A 27,525-nucleotide genomic window follows, 5' to 3' on the forward strand; every position below is an offset into this window, starting at 1 on the left:
TTGAACATATTTCTGTGTAGGAATTCTAGGGAGTAGTGAATCATAGAGTTGAGCTGTTGTAGAACTGCCAAATATATCTGTGTAGTCAGTTTCAATATATTTGGACCTGAATTGTGTAGATGACCTTTAAAAGCACAACTCAAACAGGCTTATTTATTCTGTTAATAAATGAATCACAATAATACATAAGACTCCCAAATGAAAACTTGTTAGCAGGGTTAGCTGCTGAACATTTATTTCAAGTAAACACCTCTCAGACAAATTAGCCTGAACCAGAAGACCAAAGCTTGAAATAAATTAGTTCAAGCCTAACAGTAATAAGGCTAAGAATCTTAATAAAAATAGAAGACCCTTTGGTACTGTTCATATTATGGCTACTAACATTCAATGAAGTCTGATATGTTACCACTGAGACACAAACTAGAAGGTGCTTTATATGTCAGGGTGAATGATACTTCAACATTTAACTAGATTTATTAGTGCTCATTAGGTACCAGACATTGTTCTAGGTGCTAGGGATTTATCAGCAAACAGACAAAAGTCCATGCTCTTGTGGAGTTTACATTCTAGTGAGAGAAGAAAGGCTATAAACAAACAAACAAAAAAACATAATATGTAATACGTTAGAAGGTAGCAAATGACATGAAAAACAAACAAACAAACCCAGCAGGTTAAGAGAGATCAGGAGTGATTCTAATTTTAAATGAGGAAGTCAAGGTGGGCTTTATTGGGAAGATGACAGTTGAGCTAAGTAAGATTTGAAGGAGGGGAAACAGAGAGTGAACTATGAATATATCTGGTTCAAAAGCCCTGAAGCAGAACCATGCCTAGATATGAGGACAGGAAGGTCTGAAACAGAATGTATCTGGGACAGAAAAAGTAAGTTAGAAAAATAGTAGTAGAAGGGGTTTAGATAGGTAATAGGGTAACTGGCTGACTTAGGCCATTGTCAGTCATCAGAAGGACTTAAGCTTTAATTCTGACTTCTATTTTAATAAGATTACCCTGGCTGCTATGTTGAAAAAGGACTGTAAGGGGCAAGGCATAAATAGGAAGATCTGTTAGGAGGTGATAGCAATAATCCAGGTGATTGGTGATGGTGGTTCAGACTAGGGAGGTGGTGAGGATATGGATATATTTTGAAGGTTCAGGCCACAAGATATCCTGATGGATGAGGTGAGGCATATAAGAAACAAGCAAGGTATTTATATTTAACAACATGAAAGTGTGAGTTATTAGCTGTGATGGGGAAGACTAGGGGTGGTATAGGTTTGCAGAGGGAAATTAGTTCAGCTTTAGAAGTGTGAAATTTAAGATGTCTTTTAGTGGAAATATTAAATAGGAAGCTCCTTATACCAGCTGGAGTCCAGGGGAAAGGCTAAAGCTGAAGATACAAATTTGGGATTTGTCAGCATATGGATTATACCTAAAGCCATGAATTGATGAGATCACCAAGGGAGTGAATATAGCCAGAGAAGAAAAGAGGTCTAAGGACTGTATTGGGGGTTCTCCTGCAAGGTTGGGTATTGAAGAAAAAAAAAGTGGCCAGTGAGGTACAGGAAAACCATGGTATGGGGTAAGAAGTATTTCCAAGAGGAGAAAGGGGTCAACTGTGACAAATGGTTAAGTAAAATTGGTATTGAAAATTGCTGGATTTAACAATGACCATGACAAGAGCAATTTCTTTGGCATGGTGGAAATGAAAAAGGCAGCCTCCTTATAGTAAATGTAAGAAAGAATTAGAGAAGAGGTATTAGAAACAGAAATTATAGACAATCCTTTTGAGTTTTACTATAAAAGAGAGTAGAAGAATGGATGGTTAGCTAGAATGTAAAGAGGGAACAAAAGATTTTAAGATGGGAGAAATAATGACATATTTATTTCCTAATGGGAATGGTCCAGTACAGACTAGAAAACTGATGTTGTAAGAGAGACAGGAGAAAATTGTTGGAACTATGTTCTTGAGTAAACAAGAAGAGATGAGATCTAGTGTCCATCTGCAGGGTTGACCTTATTTAAGAGCATGCACAGTTAATCTACCAAGACTGGGAGGAAAACAAAATCTGTGGGTAGAGATGATGATTGATGGGTAGATGTGCTCATGAGCCTCAGTGGAAAGTTCACTTTTGGATGCTTTGATTTCTCTCATTTAAATAGTAAGGAAGACCTTCAGCTGAAAGTAGGGATGAGGAAAAGGTGCTAGAGAATTAAGGAAAGGAGAAGGTATGAAACAGTTATGCAGGAGAGTGGGAGAAGGAATGGACTGGGCAGATACTGTACAGCTGCCAGATGACACTAAAGGAACATTTGAATAACGATAGCATGTTAAACATATTGAGTGCTTGTTTTAGGCACTGCTTTAGAAGGCTTACATATATTGATCTATGAACTAGCACAATTATTATTCTTAGTTTAAGATAAGAAAACCGAGAGGGGTGCCTGGGTGGTTCACTTGGTTAAGCATCCAACTTCGGCTCAGGTCATGATCTCTCAGTCCGTGAGCTCGAGCCCCACATAGGGCTCTATGCTGACAGCTTGGAGCCTGAAGGCTGCTTCAGATCCTGTGTCTCCCTCTTTCTCTGCCCCTCCCCTTCTCTCTCTGCCCCTCCCCCACTCACACTGTCTCTTTCTCTCAAAAATGAATACATGTTAAAAGACATTTAAAAAAGAGATTGGTAAGGAAAATTTAAAAAAAGAAAAAAAAATAAGAAAACCAAGAAGCTGTCACTTATCTGTGTTCACATAGCTAAGTTAATGGTGGAGGCATGATAGGAAGCCAGGCTATTTGACTCCAGACACTAGGCTATTTTTCTTCACAATCAAATATTTGTTGATTGAAAAGATGAAGGATAAATTAAAGGAAGGAAGGATGAACTATCAACGCTATCTCCACAGTCTGTGGCTTTTTGCTAACTCATTTTTATACTTATGTAACCTAAATGACGTTTTCCAGATCTTATAACTGGATCTTTGTGCAGAGAAGGAACTGTAGTAGTAGGGATGTGGCCCAGACATCTGATAGATTTAGGTTTGAATTTCAGCTCTTTTTTTACTAGCTATATCACTTTGGCCAACTAAATCACTCTGAGCCCTAGCTCCCTCATCTTTAAAATGAGAATAACGTATACTTTATAGCATTTATGGAGAAGATTAATAGAATCATGTATGCAAAGTATCTGGTATAGTACTTGGTACAATGCAGGTTTTCAGTAAGATTAGTTTGCTTTTCCCTCTCTGTTCTGGTCAGTTGCCCAGAACTTCAGTATCCTCCCAGAATGGACCCTTCTTTGCACTTGCCAGTTTCACTACCAGAACTAGAGTCTCTGCTCTCATTCCAGCTAAATCTCCTTGTGGTATTACATGTAGAAAGGGAAGGCTATCCTGCACTCTTACTTGTTGGGAGCCTCGGCAGTTTACTCTTGGATGTCTCTCCTACCCCTTTACAATCAGCCAGCTAGAAACATGAGGGCCTTCCAAGAAGGGTCCTCTGGCAAGCTAACCTTCCTGCCCCCACCAGCAGCTGAGTCAATTCCTTGAGTGCCCAAATCCACAGGTGTGGCTGGAGTCAGGTCTTGATTAATCTGACCTGCCCTGTCCTGGCTTTAACAAACTGTCCAACAGGGGCAGCAAAAGGGTGCCCCTAATTTTAATAATATCAGATATACAAGTCAAAATTTACAAAATAGTTACTGTAGGGAATAATGAATCCGTATTATAAGTGTGCTCCAAAGGATTTTTTCTGGAGCACTATTTTTCTTCCCAGCAATACATATTTTACTAAGGAAGACATAAATAGTTTTGCATCCTAACCATTAAGCTCTAGACAAGTGGTCGCTTTTTCTTTTTCAATTTTTACAATTGTGAACACCAGCGCATAAGAATTTGCTGAGTTTCAGTTAGGTTGAAAACAATGGATTCCAAAAGAGCAAACACACAGGCTTCTATATGTTACAGTTACAGCTACTAATGAAAAAGTGAGTATTTTTTCATAATTTGGATATACCTGAGGTCACTGTGACCTTATGTTGTCAATAATAAAAGAATTGAGCCTAAATTTAAAAAAATTGTGAAAAATTAACTCCAGGCAAGTAAGTCAAACGCAAAAAACAACTGAAAAACAAACAAACAAACAAACTTACTTTCTCCCAACCACTTCCTGGCTCCTTCAAATCTTGCCATTTAATGATCAGAAAAGGCGGGGCCAAAGTTAGCAAGGTCTGCGGCTGCGCGGAAGCGCAGCAAGTGAGGAGTAAGTCCTGCGGCTGGGGCGGCCACGAAGACGTCTGTGCTTCTCTGCTGTGCGGCCATACTTCCGCTACTCTTGGAACGTTCTGGAAGTTGGGGAGGTGACGTGGCACCACGGACTTGCTGGTCGGGTAGGTGTGTTTATAGCCACTGCGGACCACGCTCTTCACGTTTTTTTTCATTCTCCTGCCAGGGTGTTTTTTTTCCTCAGACTTGCCAGGTCCAATCTTTACCTCAGAGATTTGGAGACGTGAGAGAGAATCCTCCCCACCATCCTTTCTTTTTGAGAGTCATATGGAACGGGGTTTCCTGAGGTTTTTTCCTATAGGGTTATAGAACCTTCCTTTTCGGAACCCTTGTAGTCAAGTCTGCGGATTTATATTTACTTCAGGTATTGTTTGTATCCTGGTAGGAAGACTCTTAAGAATGGAAGCCGCCGTGAAGATAGTTGTGGTCCAACCTCTCACTTGTCAGTTAACGAGACTGAGCGGGAACGCGATTTACATGAGATTTTTGTGCAGTGTTAAGTTGATCTGAATTTGAAAACTTGGGGAAAACAAACGAAATCCTAATAGCCCAGAATCCTAGGGACTTGGAACGGGTAGTGCCTTAAGAGCGTGTGAGCTTTTTATTTTCAGACGAGGAAGCAGGCCAAGTGGAGGTGAAGGGATTTGCCCAGAGTTGCGGAGCTCTGGAGTGGATGAGCCCCCGCGTGGCTGCTCGCCCAGGGGCGTTTCTCCAGAGATACTGAAGGAGCCTTACTGCTGCAGCCCTAGTTGTCTGCCTCATTTCTATTCGTTAATTGTACCCTCGTGGGGATCTGCGGACCCCAGTTCCTTTCTCACTTATTAGAAGTGCACAAAATTAACAAACCTCTCATAGCTTTACTTAAATTGTTTATAAAACCTACAATAACGGTGTGAAGAATTAAACGGCTGTATATTATGTGTGTATTATCAGGAGGATGATCATTAGCTACACAGTGAATTGTATGGGAGGGGTAATAGAAGTTGCAGTCCTTCCTTTAACCGGGTAACCATTTACTCATCCAAAAACAAGTATTTTTTGAGTGTCTACTTCTGCCAGGTGCTGGAGATAAAGTACTATTCGTACAATAAATGAGGAAATTATAGAACATTTGGCTTCAACCCAGCAGGAAGACCTTTCTAATTATTAGAGTCATTCAAAAGTAGAATGAAACTGCCTTAGGAGATAACTAACTCACCGTAAACTGAAAGTGACTTTCATCTGGATTAGTTGGTTTCTAAATTTTGCTTTGAACTAATTTTATAGTAAGTAACATGAAAAAGTAGATAATATGTTTATAAATAATTTTGTTGGACAAAATGTGATAGGTGCTCAACCGAGATATTCTAAGGTGGATTCTGAGGAAGGAGAGGTCTCATTTAAGTTTGAGGGGCCCAGGGATAGTTTCTTGCAGGAGACAGCATTTCTAATGGGCTTTGAAAGAGAAGTAGGTTTTTTGTTTGTTTGTTTGTTTGTTTGTTTGTTTTAATAGACTTCATTTTTTTTACAATAGTTTTAGATTTACAGAGAAATTGAGGCTAAAGCCACAGTATTCCCACATACTGTTTTAGTTTCCCCTATTACTAACGTTTTATATTAGTATGGTACATTTGTCACAATTAATGAACCAATATTATTACATTATTATTAACTAAAGTTTATTCTGATTTCTGTAGTTTTAACTTAATGTCCTTTTTTTTTCTGTTCTAGGAATCCTGTCACTATACCAAATCACATTTAATTTTAATGTTTTCTTAGGTTCCTCTTGGAGGTGACAGTTTCTCAGACTTTCTTTGTTTTTGATAACCTTGTTGACTTTGAGGAGTGCTGGTCAGGTGTTTTGTAGGTTGCTCAATTATTGGAATTTGGTGTGTTTCTCACTTTAGGACTAAGATTATAGATTATTGAGAAGAAGGTTACATTGTATCATTGGTACATACTATCAGTGTGATTTATAACTATTGGTGTAGACTTTGACCACCTGGCTGAGGTAGTACCTGTCATGTTTTTCCAATGTCTTCTACCTGTCATGTTTCTCCAATGTGTCTTGAAGACATTCAGGAGATTTGTCGCCTCTCCCCCATTTATTAATTTTTTAATTCATTTTTATCAGTATGGATGTGTGACTTTTTGTTTTATAGTTTGAAATGTGATAAATGTTATGACTTTTATTAATATAATTTAATATTATTTTATTATAATTTTACTTATTTTGCTACTCAGATTGTTCCAGCTTTAGCCATAGGAATCTTTTTCAGGTGATTCCTCTCCTCTTTTTGACATACTTCTCTCAGTGTTAGTTTTTTCTTTGTTTTTTTAAATTTATTTCTGAGAGAGAGAAAAAGTGCGCATGCACATGAGATAGGGAGGGGGACAAAGGAAGAGAGAGAAAGTGAGAGGGAAAGAATCTTAAGCAGGCTCCATACTCACTATGGAGCCCAATGTAGGGCTCAATCCTGTGACCATGGGATCATGACCTGAGCCAAAATCAAAAGTCAGACACTCAACTAACTGAACCACCCAGGTGACCCACTTTGTTTTTGTTTTTAATCACTTCCTTCCTTTCTGGCACTACAAAATACCCTAGGCTCAGTTTGTATATTTCTTGTCCCACTTCTTTTCACCATTTCTCCCAGGGATCTCCAGTTCTTTTTATTAGAGAAAAGTATTAGAAACCAAAGTCTGAGGCACCTGGGTGACTCAGTCAGTTAGGCACCCGACTTTGACTTAGGTCATGATCTCACAGTTCATGAGTTTGAGCCCTACATCAGGCTCTGTGCTCACAGCTGGGAGCCTGGAGCTTGCTTTGGATTCTGTGTCTCCCTCACTCTGCCCCACCCCTGCTCAAGTTCTAGCTGTCTCCCTTAAAAATAAATAAACATTAAAAAAAAAAAATCTGGCTGCTAGGTGTGATTGTTTCTGAGAAGGTATCATTTATTTTAGGCCCCTCTCAGATAACAAAGCAAAGAGATATATACACGTGTATGTACTAGTCTATCTATGTCCACCTATCTGTAAGTCTTTTTATGTATGTTCAGTTGTATCTCTATTAAGCTAATAGTGATTTCATAAGAATGTTGCCAACACTAATCCATTACCACATGGATCATTCTAGCCTTGAAAGATTAAAAAAGAAATTTAAGCAAAAGTATGAGGAATGAACTTTTAAAATGCTGTTATGAACATTCTTGTACAAATCTTTTAATACATGTTGCATGCATTTCTTTTCAGGATAAACTTACAAATGCAATTGCTAGGTGTGTATCTTCCCACTTTAGTAGATAATGCCTATCAAGAACTCTGAAAAGTCTGAAATTTTATCCTACTTGTAAGCTAACAAGTTGACCTGGTATTGTTTAATTGATGCTGGCAGAATATACATACATGATGCCTGGACGAGGAACAGGCTTTAAAAATCATGGCAAAAGTAGTAGCCAAAGATTTAGGTTCCTCATGGTTTTCCTTGGCTCCCAAATCCCAAAGTGGGTAGATGTGTTGGAATAACAGAAGTGGACCTAGATGGACACATGCAATTGGTTACATTAACAAAGAGAACACTTATTAATAAGCGGTGACAAGCTTGCTTACTGCATTTCTCAGTGTTGCTCATTGCAAATGAAAAATGACCTGGATAGAGTCAGGGCCTTCTGTTGTTGGCATTTCAGAAAAAAACCTTCAGGGACACTGGGGGCCCATTGAAGACTACCCCAGCAATCTCTAATTGTTGATAAAGTACAGCATTCATGATAAAAACCCTCAGCAAAGTAGGTTTAGAGGGAACATAACTCAACATAATAAAGGCCATATATGAAAAACTTATAGCTAACATCATTCTCAATGGGGAAAAACTGAGAGCTTTTCTCCTAAGGCCAGGAACAAGAAGAAAAAATGTCTACTCTCACCACTTATATACAACATGGTACTGGACGTTCTAGCCACAGCAAGCAGACAAGAAAAAGAAAAGACATGTAAGTTGGTAAGGAAGAAATAAAACTTTCACATTTGCAGAAGACATGATACTCTTTATAAAATCTTTATGAAAGATTCTGTCAAAACCTGCTAGAATTGATAACCAAATTCAGTAAAATCACAGGATACAAAATCCGTATACAGAAATCTTGCATTTCTATACACCAATAATGAAGTAGTAGAAAAAGAAATTAAGAAAACAATCCCATTTACAATTTCACTAAAATAATAAGATACCTAGAAATAAACCTAACCGAGGAAATGAAAGATGTATACTCTGAAAACTATAAAACACTGATGAAAGAAATTGAAGACAACACAAAGAAATGGAAAGACATTCCATGCTCATGGATTGGAAGAACAAATATTAACTCTTTTTAATTTTTTTTAATATGAAATTTATTGTCAAATTGGTTTCCATACAACACCCAGTGCTCCTCCCAACAGGTGCCCTCCTCAGTGCCCATCACCCACTCTCCCCTTTCTCCCACTCATCAACCCTCAGTTTATTCTCAGTTTTTAAGAGTCTCTTATGGTTTGGCTCTCTCCCTCTTTAGCTTTTTTTTTTTTTTCTCCTTCCCCTCCCCCATGGTCTTCTTTTAAGTTTCTCAGGATCCACATAAGAGTGGAAATATATGGTATCTGTCTTTCTCTATATGACTTATTTCACTTAGCATAACACTCTGCAATTCCATCCACGTTGCTACAAAAGGCCATATTTCATTCTTTCTCATTGCCACGTAGTATTCCTTTGTGTATATAAACCACAATTTCTTTATCCACTCATCAGTTGATGGACATTTAGGCTCTTTCCATAATTTGGCTATTGTTGAAAGCGCTGCTGTAAACATTGGGGTACGAGTGCCCCTATGCACCAGCACTCCGTGTCCCTTGGGTAAATTCCTAGTACTGCAATTGCTGGGTTGTAGGGTAGTTCTATTTTTAATTTTTTGAGGAACCTCCACACTGTTTTCCAGAGCAGCTGCACCAGTTTGCATTCCCACCAGCAATGCAAGAGAGAACCTATTTCTCCACATGCTCGCCAGCATCTGTTGTTGCCTGAGTTGTTAATGTTAGCCATTCTGACAGGTGTAAAGTGGTATCTCATTGTGGTTTTGATTTGTATTTCCCTGATGATGAGTGATGTTGAGCATTTTTTCATGTGCCTGTTGGCCATCTGGATGTCTTTGGAGAAGTGTCTATTCATGTCTTTTGCCTATTTCTTTACTGGATTCTTTGTTTTTTGGGTGTTGTGTTTGATAATTTCTTCATAGATTTTGGATACTACCCCTTTATCTGATATGCCATTTGCAAATATCTTCTCCCATTCTGTCGGTTGCCTTTTAGTTTTGCTGATTGTTTCTTTCGCTGTGCAGAAGATTTTTATTTTGATGAGGTCCCAGTAGTTCGTGTTTGCTTTTGTTTCCCTTGCCTCCAGAGGTTTTTGTTTCCCTTGCCTCCAGGTGAAAGAGGTTTTTGCCTGCTTTCTCCAGGATTTTGATGGCTTCCTGTCTTGTCTTTTATCCATTTTGAGTTTATTTTTGTGTATGGTGTAAGAAAGTGGTCCAGGTTCATTGTTCTGCATGTCATTTTTCCCATCACCACTTGCTGAAGAGACTGTCTTTATTCCATTAGATATTCTTTCCTGCTTTGTCAAAGATTAGTTAGCCATACGTTTGTGGGTCCATATCTGCGTTCTCTATTCTGTTCCATTGATCTGAGTGTCTGTTCTTGTGCTAGTACCATACTGTCTTGATGATTACAGCTTTGCAGTATAGCTTGAAGTCTGGGATTGTGATGCCTCCTGCTTTGGTTTTCTTTGTCAAGATTGCTTTGGCTATTATGGGTCTTTTCTGGTTCCACACAAATTTTAGGATTATTTGTTCTAGCTCTGTAAAGATGCTGGTGTTATTTTGATAGGGATTGCATTGAATATGTAGATCGCTTTGGGTAGTATCGACATTTTAACAATATTTGTTCTTCCTATCCAGGAGCATGGAATCTTTTTCCATTTTTTTGTGTCTTCTTCAATGTCTTTCATAAGCTTTCTATAGTTTTCAGTGTATAGGTTTTTCACCTCTTTGGTTACATTTATTCCTAGGTATTTTATGGTTTTTGGTGCAACTGTAAATGGGATTGATTCCTTGATTTCTCTTTCTTTCGCTTCATTGTTGGTGTATAAGAATGCAACTGATTTCTGTGCATTGATTTTATATCCTGCCACTTTGCTGAATTCATGAACCAATTCTAGCAGTTTTTTTGGTGGAATATTTTGGGTTTTCCGTATAGACTATCATGTCATCTGTGAAGAGTGAAAGTATGAACTCCTCCTGGCCAGTTCGGATGCCTTTTATTTCTTTGTGTTGTCTGATTGCAGAGGCTAAGACTTCCAATACTATGTTGAATAACAGTGGTGAGAGTGGACATCCCTGTCTTGTTCCTGACTTTAGGGGGAAAGCTCTGTTTTTCTCCATTGAGGATGATATTAGCATTGGGTCGTTCATATATGGCTTTTATGATCTCGAGGTATGCTCCTTCTTTCCTATTCTTGATGTTTTTTATCAAGAAAGGATGCTGTATTTTGTCAAATGCTTTCTCTGCATCTGTTGAGAGGATCATATGGTTCTTGTCCTTTCTTTTATTGATGTGATGAATCGCGGTAATTGTTTTGCGAATATTGAACCAGCCCTGCATCCCAGGTATAAATCCCACTTGGTCGTGGTGAATAATTTTTTTAATGTATTGTTGGATCCAGTTGGCTACTATCTTGATGAGGATTTTTGCCTCCGTATTCATCAGGGAAATTGGTCTATAGTTCTCCTTTTTAGTGGGGTCTCTGTCTGGTTTTGGAATCAGGGTAATGCTGGTTTCATAGAAAGAGTTTGGAAGTTTTCCTTCCATTTCTATTTTTTGGAACAGCTTCAAGAGAATAGGTGTTAACTCTTCCTTAAATGTTTGGTAGAATTCCTCTGGAAAGCCATATGGCCCTGGACTCTTGTTTTTTGGGAGATTTTTGATTACCAATTCGAATTCCTTACTGGTTTTAGGTCTGTTCACATTTTCTATTTCTTCCTGTTTAGTTTTAGTAGTGTATATGTTTCTAGGAATTTGTCCATTTCTTCCAGATTGCCCATTTTATTGGCATATAATTGCTCATAATATTCTCTTACTGTTTTTATTTCTGCTGTGTGGGTTGTGATCGCTCCTTTTTCATTCTTGATTTTATGTATTCTGGTCCTTTCCTCTTTCTTTTTGATCAAACTGGCTAGTGGTTTATCAATTTTGTTCATTCTTTCAAAGAACCAGATTCTGGTTTCATTGATCTGTTCTGTTTTTTTTGGTTTCGATAGCATTAATTTCTGCTCTAATCTTTATTATTTCCTGTCTTCTGCTGGTTTTGGGTTTTATTTGCTATTCTTTTTTCAGCTCCTTAAGGCATAAGGTTAGGTTGTATATCTGAGATCTTTCTCCCTTCTTTAGGAAGGCCTGGATTGCTATACACTTTCCTCTTGTGGACTGCCTTTGCTGTGTCCCAGAGGTTTTGGGTTGTGGTGTTATCATTTTCATTGACTTCCATATACTTTTTAATTTCCTTTTAACTGCTTGGTTAGCCCATTCATTCTTTAGTAGGATGTTCTTCAGTCTCCAAGTATTTGTTACCTTTCCAAATTTTTTCTTGTGGTTGATTTCGAGTTTCATAGCATTGTGGTCTGAAAATATGCACAGTATGATCTCAGTCTTTTTGTACTTAGGGCTTATTTGTGTCCCAGTATATGGTCTATTCTGGAGAATGTTCCATGTGCACTGGAGAAGAATGTATATGCTGCTGCTTTAGGATGAAATGTTCTGAATATATCTGTTAAGTCCATCTGGTCCAGTGTGTCATTCAAAGCCATTGTTTCCTTGTTGATTTTTTGATTAGATGATCTGTCCATTGCTGTGAGTAGGGTGTTGAAGTCTCCTATTATGATATTACTATCAATGAGTTTCTTTATGTTTGTGATTTATTTATATATTTGGGTGCTTTCACATTTGGTGCATAAATATTTACAATTGTTAGGTCTTCTTGGTGGATAGAGCCCTTGATTATAATATAATGCCCTTCTGCATCTCTTGATACAGCCTTTATTTTAAAGTCTAGATTGTCTGATATAAGTATGGCTACTCCGGCTTTCTTTTGTTGACCATTAGCATCATATATGGTTCTCCATCCTCTTATTTTCAATCTGAAGGTGTCTTTAGGTCTAAAGTGGGTCTCTTGTAAACAGCATATAGATGGATTTTGTTTTCTTATCCATTCTGTTGCCCTATGTCTTTTGATTGGAGCATTGAGTCCATTGACGTTTAGAGTGAGTACTGAAAGATATGAATTTATTGCCATTATGATGTTTGTAGAGTTGGAGTTTCTGGTGGTGTTCTCTGGTCCTTTATAATCTTTGTTGCTTTCGGTATTTATTTATTTATATATATATTTTTTTCATCTTTTTTCCCCTCAAAGAGTTCCCCTTAAAATTTCTTGCAGGGCTAGTTTAGTGGTCACAAACTCCTTTAATTTTTGTTTGTCTGGGAAGCTTTTTATCTCTCCTTCTATTTTGAATGACAGTCTTGCTGGATAAAGAATTCTTGGCTGCATATTTTTCTGATTCAGTACACTGAATATATCCTGCCACTCCTTTTTGGCCCGCCAAGTTTCTGTGGATAGGTCTGCTGCAAACCTGATCTGTCTTCCCTTGTATGTTAGGGACTTTTTTTCCCTTGCTGCTTTCATGATTCTCTCCTTGACTGACTATTTTGTGAATTTGACTATGATATGCCTTGTTGATGGTCAGTTTTTGTTGAATCTAATGGGGGTCCTATGTGCTTCCTGGGTTTTGATATCTGTGTCTTTCCCCAGGTTAGGAAAGTTTTGTGCTATGATTTGCTCACATAACCCTTCTACCCCTATTTCTCTCTCTTCCTCTTCTGGGACCCCTATGATTCTGATGTTGTTCTTTTTTAATGAGTCACTGATATCTCTAATTCTTAAATCATGATTTTTTGCCTTAAGCTCCCTCTTTTTTTTCTGCTTCATTATTCTCTATAAGTTTGTCCTCTATATCACTGATTCTCTGTTCTGCCTTATCCGTCCTTGCTACCACTGCATCCATCCATGATTGCAGCTCAGTTATAGCATTTTGAGTTTCATTCTGGCTATTTTTTACTTCTTTTATCTCTGCAGAAAGGGATTCTAATCTATTTTTGACTCCAGCTAGGATTCTTATTATTGTGATTCTAAATTCTGGTTCAGACATCTTGCTTGTATCTGTGTTGGTTAAATCCCTGGCTGTCGTTTCTTTGTGCTCTTTCTTTTGGGGTGAATTCCTTTGTTTTGTCATTTTGAAGGGAGAAAAGGAATTAATGAGGTAGAAAAATAAAAACTAAAAAAATATTAAAATTAAAAAAATACTAAAATTTAAAAATTAAACACACACACACACAAATTGAATAAATGATGCTAGATCCTAGGTGTGTTTTGGTGGGTGTTGAAAGTGGTTTGACAGATTAGAGGAAAAAAAGGGGGGCAGGAAAGGAAATCGTTTGAGAATTTGAAAAAATGAATACATTGAAGTAGACTAAAATGAGACGATGGGAGTAAAATAGAATTTGAAAAAAATTACACAAAAGTAAATATACTAGAAAAAAATTTAAAATATTTTTAATAAAAATTAAAAATAAATAACTTTTTCTCTTTCTGTATTCAAGAAAAAGAAAAGAAACAGAAAAAAAGAAAAAATCGTTTGAAAATTTGAACAAGTGCATACACTGTAGTAGACTAAAATAAAATGATGCAAGTAATATAGAATTTGAAAAAATTTACATAAAAGCAAAAAATTATAGTAAAAAAATTAAAGAAAAATATTTTTAATAGAAATTGAACATAAAAATGAGGTTTTTCTCTTTCTGCATTCAAGGAAAAGAAAAACAAAAAAGAAAAAAGAAAAAGAAAAAGTAATCGTTTGAAAATTTGAAAAGGTGAATACATTGAAGTAGACTAAAAGAAAATGATGGAAGTAAGATAGAATTTGAAAAAATTTACACAAGAGTAAAAAATAGAGTAAAAAAATTAAAAACATTTTTAATAAAAATTGAAGATAAAAATGAATTTTTTCTCTTTCTGCTGAATTCTGTGGTTCAGGTTGTGCAGATTGTTGTGTTAATCCTCCAGTCAGTTTTCTAGGTCTGTAGGATGGTTTAGTGTTGGTCTGGCTGTATTTCATGGATGCGAGACACACAAAAAACTTCCATGCTGTTCTGCCATCTTGGCTCCTCCTAGACTTTAGATTTGTTGTTACCATTGGGTTCATATTATAACTTCTTATGTTATAGCAGTCTATATCAATGTGATGGTTGCTTAAGTTTGAACACATTCTAAAAGCACTAAATTTTTACTCCCTACTCCATATTTTAGGTATATGTTGTCATATGCTACATCTTTTTATTTTGTGTATCCTTTGACCAATTTTTGTCAGTATAATTGATTTTACTACTGTTGTGTTTTAATGTTGACATTGGCTTTATAAATTATTAATCTGCCTTTATGTTTGATTTTATCTATGAATTTATTTCCTTTCATAATTTTTTCCACTTATGGCCTTTTCTTTCTTCTTAAAGAATTATCTTAAAATTTTTTGTAAAGCTAATTTAATGGTGATGAACATCTTTAACTTTTGTCAGAGGATCTTACAACCTCTCCTTCTGTTCTGAGTGATAAACTTGCTGAGTAGAGTATTCTTCACATAGGTTTTTTTCCTTTCAGCACTTTGAATGTGTCCTGCCTCTCCAGTCTGGTCTGCAAAGTTTCTTCCAAAAATCAACTGATAGCTTTCTGGCATTTTCCTTGTATATAACTGTTTTCTTTTTTCTTGCTCCTTTTAAAATTCTCTATCATTAGTTTTGCTGTTCTGAATATGTGTATTGGTGTGGACTAACTTGGGTTTACCTTTATATAGGCTGACTGTACTTCCTGGACTTGGATGGCTGTTTTCTTTTCCAGAGTAGGGAACTTTTCATCTGTTATTTTTTTTAGGTAAGTTTTCTGCCCCTTACTCTTTATCTGTTCCTTCCAGGATCTCTGTAATGGGAGTGTTACTGTACTTGATGATATTGCTGAGTTCCTGTAACCTATTTTCATTTGTTGTTACTCTTTTTGCTATTAAACTTGGTTGCTTTCCATTACTCTGTTTTCCAGATCATTGATCCTTTCTTCTGTATCCTCTAATCTGTTTGTCGATTCTCTCTAGTGTATTTTTTTTTATTTCAGTTATTGAATTTTTAAGTTCTGACTAGTTCTTTTTTATATTTTATGTCTCTTTGTAGAGGTTGTTAACTGAGATTGCTGTCTTTTTTCAAGTTGTATTTTTATGATCATTACTTTGAATTCTTTATCTCTGTTTCATTTAGTTCATTTACTATGATTTTGTCTTGTTCTTTCATTTGAGACATATCTTGTGTCTCCTTTTTGTCTAATGATCAGTTTTTGTTTCTATGTATTAGGTAAGTCACTTATGTCTCGTGGTCTTGAAAGAAGTAGCCTCATGTAGAAGATGTCCTATGGTGCCCTGTAGTGCAATCCCTCTGGGTCTCCAGAACCAGGCTCTCCAATGGTCTTGCTTGTGTCTGCTGTACTAAATGATAAATGTCATGTTTGTTCTGACTGTTCTGCCAACCAGCCATTCCCCACCATTCTCCCTTGGGTTTCTCTATTCCCTGAGGCACAACAATATTGAAATTAGGCCAGTCAGTAACCCTACAGTGGACTCTGAGTGTTCATGTGAAACGAAGAGTCCACATACCTCACCTTAAATTGAAAGCTAGCAATAACTAAGCTTAGTGAGGAAGGCATGTCAAAAGGCCAAGATGGGCTGAAAGTTAGGCCTCTTGCAGTTAACCAGTTAGCCAGGTTATGAATGCAAACAGTTTGTGAAGGAAATTAAGAGTGCTATTCCAATCAACACACAAATGATAAGAAAGCAAAATAGCCTTTTTTACTGATAAGGAAAAAGTTTTAATGAGCTGAATAGATCAAACCAACTACTATAGTCCCTTAAATTCCTAATCCAGAGCAAGGCCCTAACTCTTTTCAATTCTGTGAAGACTAAGAAAGGCCAGGAGGCTGCAGAAGTAAAAATTTGAAGCTAGCAGAAGTTGGTTCATGAGATTTAAGAAAAGACCTCTCCATAAAAGTACAAGGTGGGGGTGCCTGGGTGGCTTACTTGATTAAGTGTCCAACTTCAGCTCAGGTCATGATCTTGCAGTTTGCGAGTTTGAGCCCCACATTGGGCTCTGTGCTGACAGCTTGGAGCCTGGAGCCTGCTTCAGATTCTGTGTCTCCCTCTCTCTCTGAGCCTCCCCCCCCCCTCCGTCTCTCTCTCTCTTTTAAAAATAAATAAACATTAACAATTTTTTTTTTAAGTAGAAGGTGAAGGAGCAGATGCTGATGTAGAAGCTGCAGCAAGTTATCTAGAAGATCTAGCTAAGATAATTCATGAAGGTGGCTACATAAACAACAGAATGTAGATGTAACTAACAGCCTTGTATTGGAAGGAGATGCCATCTAGGACTTTCTTAGCTAGAGAGAAGTCAGTGGAAGTCAATACCTGGCTTCAAAATGCCAAAGGATAGATAGGCTGACTTTCTTGTTAGGGGCTAATGCAGCTAATGATTTGAAGTTGAAGCCAGTGGTCATTGCCATTCTGAAAATCTTAGGGCCTTTAAGAATTGTGCTAAATCTGTGCTTGTGCTGTATAAATGGAACAACAGATCTGAGTGATGGCACATCTGTTTATAGCATGGTTTACTGAATATTTCAAACCTACTTTTGAGATGTACCACTCGGAAAAAAAGTTTTTTTTAAAATATTACTGCTCATTGGCATTGCACCTGATCACCCAAGGGTTTTGAGATGTACAGTGAGATTAATGTTGTTTTCTTGACTACTGACACATCTGTTGTACAACTCATAGATCAAGGAGTAATTTCGACTTTCAAATCTTACTATGAGAAATGTGTTTCATAAGGCTACAGTTGCTGTAAATAGTGATTCTTCTGATGGATCTGGGCAAAGTTGGTTGAAAAACTTCTGGAAAGGAGTCATCATTCTAGGTCCCATTAAGAACATTCATGATTCATGGGAAGAGGTCAAAATATCAGCATGAACCAGAGTTTGCAAGATGCTGATTCTTACCCTCATAGATAGTGGAGGGGTTCAGGACTTCATTGGAGGAAATAATTGCAGATATGGTGGAAATAGCAAGAGAAGTAGAATAAGAAGTAGAGCCTGAATATGTGACTCAATGGCTGCAATCAATGACTGAAAGACTTTCACTGGGGAGTTGCTTCTTTTATTTTTTAAGTTTATTTATTTTGAAAGAGGGAGCATGCAATCCGGGGGAAGGGCAGAGAGAGAGAAGAGAGAGAATCCCAAGCAGGATCCACGTCATCAGTGCAGAGCCTGACATGGGCTTCGACTCCACGAACCATGAGAATAAGACCTGAGCCGAAGTCAAGAGTCAAATGCTTAACTGACTGAGCCACCCAGGTGTTCTTGAGAACGTACTTCTTAAGGATGGGCACAGAAAGTGGTTTCCTGAGATGGAATCTACTCCTGGCGAAGTTGCTGTGCAGGTGGTTGAAATGACAACAGAGGATTTAGAATATTACATAAACTTAGTTGATAAAGCAGCAGCAGGGTTTGAAAGGACTGACTCCAATTTTGAAAGAAGATCTACTGTCAATAAAATGTTATCAGACAGCATCATGTGCTATAGGTAAATGGATTCTGAACACAAGAGTCAATCAGTATGGCAGACTTCCTTGTCTTATTTTAAGAAATTGTCACAGCCAGACAAACTTTCAGCAGCCATTATCCTGGTAAGTCAACAGCCATCAACATTGAGGCAAGACCCTTCTCCAGCAAAAAGGTGACATTCACTGAAAGCTCAAGATTACGGTTAGCATTTTTAGCAAAAAAGTATTTTGTTTTTCTAATGTTTACTTATTTTTGAGAGAGAGAGAGACAGAGACAGAGCATGAGCAGGGGAGGGGCAGAGAGAGGAGACAGAATCTGAAGCAGACTCCAGGCTCTGAGCTGTCAGCACAGAACCCAACATGGGGCTGGAACTCAGGAGCTATGAGATCATGACCTGAGCTGAAGTCAGATGCTTAACTGACTGAGCCACCCAGGCAAGCCAAGAAAGTATTTTTTAATTAAGATATGTACATTTTTTAAGACATAATGTTGGGGCGCCTGGGTGGCTCAGTTGATTAAGTGTCCAACTTCGGCTCAGGTCATGATGTTGGGTTTTGCGAGTTCGAGCCCCACATTGGGCTCTGTGCTGACAGTTCAGAGCCTGGAGCCTGCTTCCAGTTCTGTGTCTCCCTCTGTCTCTGCCCCTACCCCACTTGTGTTCTGTCTCTATCAAAAATAAATAAATGTAAACAAAAATTTTTTAAAAAGACATAATGCTATTGCACACCCAGCAGACTATAGTATAGTAGACAGAACTCTCTTTTTAAAGTTTATTGATTTATTTTGAGAGAGACAGAGACAGCACAAGTAGGGGAGGGGTAGAGAGAAAGAAATTGAGACAATTTCTCAATTGGGTGGGACGCCTGAGTGGCTCAGTCATTAAGCATTTGACTTCAGGTAATGTCACAGTTCATGAGCATGAACTCTGCTTTGGGTGAGCACGAGCCCTGTGTCAGGTAAGCACAAGCCCTGCTTCCCGCAAAAACATGAGTTCCACTTCTGGTGAGCCCAGCTTCTCTCTCTCTCCCTCTCTCCCTCTTTCTCTGTCTCCCTCCGTCTTCCTCTGTCTCCCTCTCTCTCTCTGCCCCTCACTCACTTGCTCTCTCCCTCAGTCTCTCTCTCACACACACACACACAGAAAAAAAAAAAAAAAAAAAAAAGAAGAAAGAAAAAATCCTAAGCATGCAAGCAGCCTGTGAGCTGCTAGTGCAGAGCCCAACTCAGGGCTCCTACTCTTGAAACCATGAGATTATGACTGAGCCAAAACGAAGAGTCAGATGCTTACCCTACTGAGCCACCCAGACGCCCAGTATAATATACATAACTTTTTTACTTTATTTCTATTATTATTATTTTTTAAATAGGCTCCATGCCTAGTGTGGAGCCCAAAGCAGGCCTTGGAACTTATGACCCTGAGATCACAACCTGAACTCAAGATCAAGAGTCGGACCCTTAACTGACTGAACCACCCAGGTGCCCCAAGCATATGTAACTTTTATATGCACCAGGAAACCAAAAAATTCATTTAACTTACATTATTGTGATATTTGCTTTACTGGGGGGGATCTAGAACCTAATTCACAATTTCTCTGAGATATACCTGTATTTAGATTTCTCTTTTCTTATTTCCATATCTTCACTATTGGAATTTTTGTCTTATTAGAACAGTGTCCATTTCATATAGGCATCAAATTTGCTGATACAGAGTTGTTAAAATCTGTATAATATTTTTAACTTCTGAAAGTTTGGCAGTGATATTCCTTCTTACATTCCAGATTTGGTAGTTTATATCTCCTCCCTCTCCACTTCTTTTTTCTCTCTGTTAGTTTAGCTAAATGTCAATTTTTTTCATCTTTTCAAAGAGCCAACTTTCTCTTTCATTAATTTTCATTAATTTTCTCTGGTGTTTTTCTGTATTCTATTTTATGGAATTCTGTTTTAATCTTTGTTACTTCTTTCTAATTGTTTTGGCTTTAATTTGTTCTTCTGGGTTTTTTTTTTTTTTTTAATGGAGTAAGGTACTAACTTGAAATCTTCTTTTTAAATTTAGTCTTTTAAAGCTATAAATTTCCCTGGATACTACTTTAGCCATATCCTATGAATTTTGATACATTTATATTTCTTCTCACTCAGCTCAAAATAATGTCTAATTTCCATTGTGATTCCTTTTTTGACGCATGCATTTCTCATGTATGTTTAGCTTCTTTATTTGAAGAAATTTGGTTTTATTTGTATTGATTTCTGATTTAATTCTCTTATGGTTAGAGGGCATGCTTTGTATGACTTTGTTTCATGTGTTTTGGGTCTCTGTTAGATGGGTCTCTGTTAGATGTTATGTTTACAGTTGTTATATATCCCTGATATATTGACTCTTTTATCATTTTAAAGTATCTCTCTTGGTCTCTAGTGATGTTTCTTACCCTCAAGTCTATTTTGTGTTTTATTAATACAGCCACTCCAGCTCTCTTATACTGTTTGCATGGTGTATCTTTTTCTTATGACTTTCAGTCTGTTTATATTCTTGAATCTACGACAGCGTATAGTGGATTTTGCTTTGGAACATTTTTCTGTTCATATTTGATGTAATTATTCAATATGGCTGGATTTATGCCTATTATTTAAAATTTGTAAGAGATATAATCCACATAACACAAAAATAACTTTTAAAGTGAATTAAAATGAATTTTTAAAGTGACTTAAAGTGAATTTTAAATTCAATGATTTTTAGTATATTCACTTTGCTGTACAACCATCACCACCATTAGATCTGCCATTTTGTCATTTATTCTTTATAGGTATTTTGTTGTTATTCTTCTGTTATTTTTTTTACTACCATTTTTGTGATGTATGAATATTTTTTTAGTTTACAACTTTAATTCCTCTTTATTTTTTTACTTTTTGTTTTTTAGTTACTTTCTAAGTGTTTTTAGACTGTAATATGCATCTCATTATTATTTCCGATTAATACTTGGTACTATAAAGTGGATTCTCCCACTGAGAGATGTTAGAAGTTAAATATATATTTATTACAATTAAAATAGTTTCTTTCATTGCTAGAAGCCTACTGTTAATATTACCAGTGTATCTCATCAGTAATATTATAGGAACATAATTCATTGATCAACTACTTAGTAAACCCCACTATGCTAAGTGTTAAGGGAATATAATAAGGAAGTAAATTCATATCTCAAACAAGTAGAGGGAAATTCTTCAATGGTATTAATTAGGGAAAGATAATATGGGATAATATTTGAGGTTTTGTACATAGAGATATGAGATTTATATTTTCAGAGATAAGAGGGGCATTTCATTGAGAAACCTGAGAAAATTTTGGAAGTTTAGAATATGGATGGTGTATGTAAGTGACGGCAATTAATCAAAATACCACAGACTTCGTGCTTAAAATGGCAGATTGACCCCATTTGTTTATCTTCTCTTTTTCTCCAAAGACTTTTGAAATGACAGTAAATATTTCTTTAAAAAGTTAACAAACACAAAGATATGAGGAATAAAATAGCAAATGAGAGATTTAAATGAGTAGGAGGAAGCTAGAAGACAGGAATGGTAATTGATTTGGTTATAAAAGAAAATTATCTATGTGTCTACAGAGGGAGAAATTAATGAGAAAAGAGGAGTTTTGCTTCATGGACCTCCTGAGAGGCTGAGTACTGTACTTAGAAGCATCAGGTATTGGTGCCATCAAGAGCAGAATGTGGAAGAAGGAAAGATTGTTGAAAGTTTATATGCAAATCTATTAGAAGCTCCCTGGGTTCTCTTCTCCATCCTGAACGTCCAAGCAAATTCACTCTACAATTCTCCTATGGAGGAGGCTGGAGGTTTGTTTTCTGGAGTAGTTCAGCTGGGAAGATGGATTTGGGAATACCAGGCAAATGTCTTACCTTATAAGAGATGTCTTCTCTGACCATCCCAACATAAAATAACAGCCTCCAGCACTTACTCCCCATATACCCTGATTTATTTTTCTCCATGGCACATATTACTACCTTCCATCACTCTCTCCTTATCACCCATATTTATCTTTTGTTTTTTAATTGCTGGAATCATCCCCCTAGAATGGAAGCTTCATGAGGGTAGAGATTTGTCTGTTTTTTTCACTGTTGTGTCCCCAGTCCCTATAATAGTATCAGATATGTACATAAATATTTTTTAATTAATAAATACATAAATAAGAACAATTAAGGATCACTAGACATTTGAGGAAAACTTCCAACATGAAAACTAGATAAAATAATCAGAAAAAAAGAGACCTGTAGAAAACAGACCATATGGACAACAGAAGAAAACTTTTTGAAGATGTAATTAATTACCTCAGGGAAATTACAGATTTTTGAGTTCATAAAATAAAGAGATGCCATAAAGGAGAATGATCAGAGAGTAAGAAAGAACCTCTAATAACTATATATATCCTATATATGATATATAATTATATGATATATGTGATATATATCATACATGATATATATATATCATATATATGTATATGTATCATATGTATATATGATAGTTTAAATTTTAAAAAACAAAACTCTTGGCTTCTGGTTGCCAGTCCAGCATGTAAAGAGCATGGAGCTAGTAACTCCATCCTATTAATAAGTAAAAAGCTGAACAAACTGAAAAATCAACAACTCTTCTTAAATCTGCCAGGGAAGTGAGATTACATGGCAAACTTCTGCACCCAAAATTTTAGAGGCAGAGAGATTGATACAAAGAATCACCTAATTGGAGCAGAAACCTCTGCAGGAACCAGTACTGGGATAGGAAAATCTAAAGTGTAATTGAAGAATTCCTGAAAGCACTGTGTCAATAAGTGCAGAGATCAAATCATTAGGGGACCCTGTCTTAGTTTGACCTGCCATAGCCATTCCCATAGACTGGGTGGCTTAAACAGCAGAGATTTATTTTCTTAACAGTTCTGGAGGCCAGAAATCTGAGGTCAGGGTGCCATCTTAGTGCGGTTCTGGTAGGAACTTGCTTCCTAGCTTGCAGATAGCCTTCTTGCTGTGTCCTTATATAGCAGGGAGAGAGAGACTGCACTAGCAAGCTCTAGCATCTCTTCTTATAAGGGCGCTGATCCCATCATGAGGGGCCCACACTCTTGATCTCATCTAAACCTAATTATCTCTCACAGACCCTATTTCCAAATACCATCATATAATGAGGATTGGGGCCTCATTATATGATTTTGGTGGAACATAATTCAGTCCATAGCAGGCCTCTGCACTTTGTGAGTTCTACCTCCAGGAGCTCTACCAGGTTCTCACAGTGAATATTGAAGAAAACTTCCTTTGTGCTTCTGGTTGGGGGCTGGGGGTGGGGGGTATTTTGAAATATGCAAGCATCCTCTTCTTTTTTTTAATATGAAATTTATTGTCAAGTTGGTTTCCATACAACACCTAGTGCTCCTCCCAACAGGTGCCCTCCTCAATACCCGTCACCCACCCTCCTCTCCCTCCCACCCCCATCAACCCTCAGTTCTCAGTTTTTAAGAGTCTCCTATGGTTTGGCTCCCTCCCTCTCTTACTTTTTTTTTTTTTCTCCTTGCCCTTCCCCATGATCTTCTGTTAAATTTCTCAGGATCCACATAAGAGTGAAAACATATGGTATCTGTCTTTCTCTGTATGACTTATTTCACTTAGCATAACACTCTGCAGTTCCATCCACGTTGCTACAAAAGGCCATATTTCATTCTTTCTCATTGCCAAGTAGTATTCCATTGTGTATATAAACCACAATTTCTTTATCCATTTATCAGTTGATGGACATTTAGGCTCTTTCAATAATTTGGCTATTGTTGAAAGTGCTGCTATAAACATTGGGGTACAAGTGCCCCTATGCACCAGCACTCCTGCATCCCTTAGGTAAATTCCTAGCAGTGCTATTGCTGGGTCAGAGGGTAGGTCTATTTTTAATTTTTTGAGGAACCTCCACACTGTTCCAGAGCAGCTGCACCAGTTTGCATTCCCACCAACAGTGCAAGAGGGTTCCCGTTTCTCCACATCCTCCCCAGCATCTATAGTCTCCTGATTTGTTCATTTTAGCCACTCTGACTGGCGTGAGGTGGTATCTCATTGTGGTTTTGATTTGTATTTCTCTGATGAGGAGCGACATTGAGCACATAGACCAATGGAATAGAATAGAGACTCCAGAATTGGACCCACAAAAATATGGCCAACTAATCTTTGACAAAGCAGGAAAGAATATCCAATGGAAAAAAGACAGTCTCTTTAACAAATGGTGCTGGAAGAACTGGACAGCAACATGCAGAAGAATGAAACTAGACCACTTTCTTACACCATTCACAAAAATAAACTCAAAATGGATAAAGGACATGCATGTGAGGCAGGAAACCATCAAAACCCTAGAGGAGAAAGGAAAAAAACCTCTCTGACCTCAGCCACAGCAATTTCTTACTTGACACATCTCCAAAGGCAAGGGAATTAAAAACAAATATGAACTATTGGGATCTCATGAAGATAAAAAACTTCTATACTGCAAAGGAAACAATCAACAAAACTAAAAGGCAACTGAAGGAATGGGAAAAGATATTTGCATATTACATATTGGACAAAGGGCTAGTATCCAAAATCTATAAAGAACTCCCCAAACTCCTCACCCAAAAAACAAATAATCCAGTGAAGAAATGGGCAGAAAACATGAATAGACACTTCTCTAAAGAAGACATCCAGATGGCCAACAGGCACATGAAGAGATGCTCAATGTTGCTACTCATCAGGGAAATGCAAGCATCCTGTTCTTAAAAATTCTGCCCTCAAGAGAAACTACCAGAACCTAATCCTGTTGGGCTTTTATCATAGCCTAGTCAACGTGGGAGAAGGGAAATACCCAGCTTTAGTCCCCTCCAGGCATCCTGTCTCACCTAACCAGAGGAAATAATGGACAAACACAAGTGAAATTCTCAGCTAAGGGGTGCAGGCTCCCAAAAAGACTGAGACCTAATAATAAGACTATGGAATGCTTCTCCTCCCTGTACACCTTACCACTGTCACCAAAGGCCTGTGTACCAGAGTTTCTTTTACCAAGTACGTCATGTTAGGCTTTAAACAAAAAATGATAAGGCATGCTAAAAGGCAGAAAACATAATTTGAAGAGACCATAAACATCAGAACCAGACACATCTAGTTGCAGCAGGAATGTTGTCATTATTAGACTAGGAATTTAAAACAACTATAATTTATATGTGGAGGCTCTAATGGAAAAAGTAAACAATATACAAGAACAGATGGATAATGTAAGCAGAGAGGTGGAAATTGTAAGAATCCAAAAAGAAATGTTGGAGATAAAAGACAATGTAACAGGAAGAATGCATTTGATGGGCTTATTAGTATAATTGACACAGCTGAGGAAAGAATCTCCAAGCTTGAGAATATGCTAATAGAAACTTCCAAAACTGAAAAGCAAAGAGAAAAAAAGTCAAAACAATTGAGCAAAATGTCCACCAGCTGTGGGACAATTAGAAGTGTAATATACGTGTAATGTGAATATCAAAAACAGAAGAAAGAGAAAGGAAGAGAAGAAATACTTGAAGCAGTGACTAAGAATTTCCATTTCCCCAAATTAACGCCAGACACCAAACCACAGATTCAGATATCTCAGGGAACGCCAAACAATGATAAATGCCAAAAAACTACCTAGGCATATTAGACTACAGAATATCAAAGATAAAATATCAAAGAAACCACCTTATCAGAGGAGCAAAGATACAAATTACGTTACACCAGATCTTGCTGGTGCTGTCACTCTCTCTGTGCCATGTGAGGATGCAGCAAAAGGTGGCCAACTGTCTGCAAGCTAGAAAGAATGTTCTCACCAGAACCCATCTAGGATGGCACCCTGGTCTTGGATGTAATTGGATGTAAACCATGCAAGCAAGAGTGTGGAGTGAAATATTTAAATTATTGAGAGAATAAAACCACCCACCTGGAATTTTGTGTCCTGCTGTCTTCCTTCAAAAGTGAGGGAGAAATACTTTTTTTCTCACATAGGCAGAAATTGAGAGATTTTCCTGCCAGTTGATTTGTTTTTCAAGAAATGCTAAGAATTTCTTGAGAGAACACTTTATGTTAACTAACTGGAATTAAAATAAAAACTTTAAAAAATGAAAATAAAAACATCGTACAACTTAAAACAGTAAAAAAATTTCTTGAGAGAAGGAAAATGATAGTGTCAGAAACTCAGATCTATATAAAGAAAGGCAGAGCAATAGAGAAGGAATACATGAAAGTAAAATAAAAACTTACTTATCCTTAATTCATTTAATAGATATGTTTTTTTTCCCAAATAATAGTAACAACAGTGTATTTGATGGTTATAGCTGATGTTAAAGTGAAAAAAAATGACAGCAGTGACATAAGGGATGGGAGGGCGGATTTAGGAATGTTTTTTATTATAAGGTACTTGTACTATTTATGAAGTGGTATACTGTTATTTGAAAATAAGCTTGGCTTGGGGCGCCTGGGTGGCTCAGTTGGTTGAGCATCCGACTCCGGCTCAGGTCATGATCTCACAGCCTGTGAGTTTGAGCCCCACGTCAGGCTCTGTGCTGACAGCTTGAAGCCTGGAGCCTGCTTTGGATTCTGTGTCTCCCTCTGTTTCTGCCCCTAACCCACTCATATTCTGTCTCCGTCTCTCTCAAAAATAAATAAACATGAAAGAAAATTTAAAAAAAGAAAATAACCTTGGCTTGGTTATAAATGTATATTGCACACTCTAGAGCAACCGCTGAAACATAGTAAAACAACAAAACAAAAAAGCCTTTAAGGTTGGTTGGGGAATAACCTGGAAAATGACAAGAAAAAAAAATGAAAACAGGAAAAGACTAAGATCAAGCTGTGAGATCTAATACCCAACTGATAACAGTTGAAAAAAAACAAAATGAAATACAAAAGAATATTAGGAATATTAAATATTTGATTCTGGTTTTCTAGGATTGAGGAACATGAGTATCCAGATTAAAAGAGCTCACTGAGTACTCAGTACAATTCAGGTAAAAAGATCTACCCAAAAACACATTGTTGTGAAATTTCAAAAGATTAGAGGTTAAGAAAGACCCAAAACATGAAGGTACCATAAAAGCTTTTGGAGAAAACAAATGAAAAATAAGTCACTTATACAGGAATAGGAATCAACATGGTATGTCCACAGCTACATTGGTTGTCTAGATGACAGTAGAGTAATATTTATAAAGTTCTTAAAGAAAACATATCTAATAAGATATATATATGTATATGTATATATACATACACACACAAGCATGTATATAAGTACAAACACATGCATATATACATATAAGTATCAAATACGGAGATAGAATAAAGACTTTCAGACATGCAAGTGCTCAAAATACATCTATATATTATCTGTTTGCTTTGCATCTTTTTAAGAGAACTACTAAAGAATGCTTCATAAACCACAATGAGATACCACCACACACCTGTCAGAATGGCTAAAATTAACAA

The 27,525-nt window shown here is 37.1% G+C and overlaps 1 protein-coding gene across 5 annotated transcripts in view; it reads left to right on the forward strand.

Annotated features, from left to right (window-relative positions):
* Positions 1–4,303: 4,303 nt before the first annotated feature.
* Positions 4,304–27,525, forward strand: part of CC1H1orf146 (chromosome C1 C1orf146 homolog) — a 58,305-nt gene continuing 35,083 nt past the window's right edge. For 2 of the 5 annotated variants that reach the window (XM_007073403.3, XM_042997875.1), the window contains exon 1: positions 4,304–4,376. The gene's annotated coding sequence lies outside the window, so the exon portion shown is untranslated. Of the gene's footprint in view, positions 4,381–21,792; positions 21,865–27,012; positions 27,054–27,525 lie in introns of those variants that run through there. The other 3 variants (XM_042997871.1, XM_042997872.1, XM_042997873.1) reach the window with 3 other exon arrangements.

This window comes from Panthera tigris, chromosome C1 (genome assembly GCF_018350195.1).
Source record: "Panthera tigris isolate Pti1 chromosome C1, P.tigris_Pti1_mat1.1, whole genome shotgun sequence".
Classification (NCBI taxonomy): domain Eukaryota; kingdom Metazoa; phylum Chordata; class Mammalia; order Carnivora; family Felidae; genus Panthera; species Panthera tigris.